Below are 2,866 nucleotides of genomic sequence, written 5' to 3'. Positions count from 1 at the left end.
ACCAAAACTTGATTGCTTGCAATATGGCCTTTGAATATTTTCACTTTGTTCTAAGCTACTGAAATCCTTGCATCGATTGTCTGAAAACTAATTGGTCAGTGAAGAATCAATGACAAGATGTTTCATGAAACACTCACTAGATTATGGTAGATAATGCCTTCTAGCTCCAAGTCCGAGACATGGACATGCTTGTCCCTGAGGTACTAATTTGCAGACGACAACATGAATTCTATATCGCGGAAGGATCTCACCTCCACAACTTTCTTAAAACACACAACTGTTGGTCAATTGATTTAATCGATCATTGCAGTTCGTTATCCTTGGTTAAAACCGGTTGGAATGTATCTAGGGTATTATAAAAGAACATTCAATAATGCCTTATGCGGAAACATGCTTCAAAATAAGATGGGCGCGTATGCAAGCATGTTCAGCAAAGAATCAATGTTTAATGAAGGAAAGGCGTCTTGAATCTGCGTATTGTGCAAAAGATTGAAGCCATGAAACGGAGACGTGGTTGAAATTTGAAAATCTATTTAAAAATTTCTCAAAGGTTCTTAAAGAAATCATGGGATTTCACAAACTCTAATTTCCAAAATAACTATTTGGTGATGGATTGGAGATTTTTTTTTTTTTTTTTAAGAGGCAAAATGTAAAGAGCATTCAGAGCAGAAAGTAAAAATAGCGAGGGGATTTAAATGGGTACGTAACATCAATATTAGTAAAATGGACACTTTATCTCAACATGTAACAGATTGTCTGTGTCTCCGAAAATGTTGTCTAGCAGGTAAATTTTGGTTCCGAATTGTCGAAAGTATTGTCAAATCCTGTAAAAACAAAAAAACTCGTCCCCTTCATCTTCCTCCTGCTGCCCCCCCCCCCCCCCCGCTCCATCACACACTTAAGCTAACACATAGTTCACTCAAATTGAATAATCAACATCGCATGACTGTTCAAACAATCCTATTTGCGGACGGACCTTTTCGTTATCTGAAGTTTGAATGATGACTTCATTGTAGTGGAGAAACAAAGTCACGTACAATCAGGTAAATTGGTACCATTTAATAAGAATTGGTTAAAAACATGATTGATAACAAATTAAAAGAATGCGTGATCAATTAAAGGCAAGTGGTGACACAGCGTTTTGATCACTATACCACCCATCCCCCAAATAAAAAAGAGAGAAAAGAATAAGAAAAACCCAAACACACACACGCACACCCACCCTCACACACACCCACGATATTAGAGCGTATATGCCTATCTCTTCTATTGTCGGGATGTATAACTGTTTTTCTTACACGCAAATTTAATCTCCTATATAAGTTTTTTAGTTAGTAACTTGAAATATGTTTTCAAGATAAGATAGTTCCAAGTCACATTAGAGCACTTAGAACACTGCTCATTGTATGATGGTTTCGATCTAACTTTGATGTGAACCTCGGGCCTCATGTGTATGCATACTGTGCATGTAGTCAATAATATGTTCGCCCATACCGGACCTTTGCGAATGTAGTTTAGTTCCCGAATTGTTTGTTTCGAATTTGCTTCAGAGCTTTATGTTCCAATTTCACAAAAGAAATTTTTGTCGAAATGGACCGTTTTTTAAGCGAAATCTTTGAAAAATCTTAAAATCCATATTTTATTGTTCGAAATATAGACACCAGAAATGAAATACTCCGAAAATTAGTTTTGCCCAATTGATCGTGGGCCCGGCAGCCACTGTGCAGTGCCTGATCGACGAGGCTATATCCCTTATTGTTGCACGCCAAACAGGGTAGCAGCAACTCCCTCCTTTTAACGTCTTTTGGGGGTTTGAACCCCCGACCTTCCGGTTGTGAGACAGACGCTATACCAACTGATCCAACACAACGGAATTGGTGAGGGAGGAAACAAATCTACTGTTGAAAAGTCTCAGAAGGTAATAATGATCCTGGATTCATCATGAATGGGAGTAATGCAAAACAAAAGGCAATGTGTCAAATGTGCTGATTTTTGCAAAATATTTTGACAAAATCTTGATTTGTCCAGTCCAGATTGAAATAATTTATTGTTTGAAGTATTGTCAAAAAAATCGTCAAAGCTTGAGAGACACCTAACACAAAACATCCGAAGAATGCAGGAAAGCCAAAGAGTATTTCTAGAGGAAAAAGGCTGAATTCACAGCACAAAATCATAAAGTTACGGACTAATATGCTTATTATAATTATGGTGTATCCGTAAGTCGAAACAAGTATAAAGTCATATTTATTCATTTACTTTTCTTTGCTTAATTCTATTGCATTTTTCGTAATCAGACTATGAAGCATGTTAAGAAAAGCCAGGTCAATTGATAATCAAATCTGATGGGGGATCCTGATTATAGAACTGATTGTTAATTATTGCAACTTGGCATCTTATAGATGTTTAATGCCTCCCACACGATGCTAAAGGAAAAAGTTTCATTTATATGATCTAGCTACGAAATTTTCACGTTCCCATGCAGCTATTTGGCTAACCCGGACTAATAACTTCAGTTTCGAAGTGACACATTGTAATTTCATCAGAAAGAATGTTAACGACATATAAACACGACAAAATGTGATTTATGAAGTTATTCGTTTTAGGAGAACGATGGAGAGGTTGGTCGTATTGTTTATTACACTTGCACTCACCTCATGCCTTATGAAGTTAAAGGACCATTCCATTCAAGATGTCTGACTCACCCTAGTTAGTCAGTCAAACAATCATGACAATAAACCATCTTAGTCGATTGCATGGTCAACAATATTCTCAATTTAATTTTTTAATCAAAAGAGCATTAATAAGGTTAGGGGGTAAGCTAGTTTCTCACTAAATGATTGATTTAGCTTGTTGTTCTCATTATCTT

The sequence above is a fragment of the Lytechinus variegatus genome, chromosome 5, assembly GCF_018143015.1.
Source record: "Lytechinus variegatus isolate NC3 chromosome 5, Lvar_3.0, whole genome shotgun sequence".
Classification (NCBI taxonomy): Eukaryota; Metazoa; Echinodermata; class Echinoidea; order Temnopleuroida; family Toxopneustidae; genus Lytechinus; species Lytechinus variegatus.
This window is presented reverse-complemented; position numbering follows the sequence as displayed.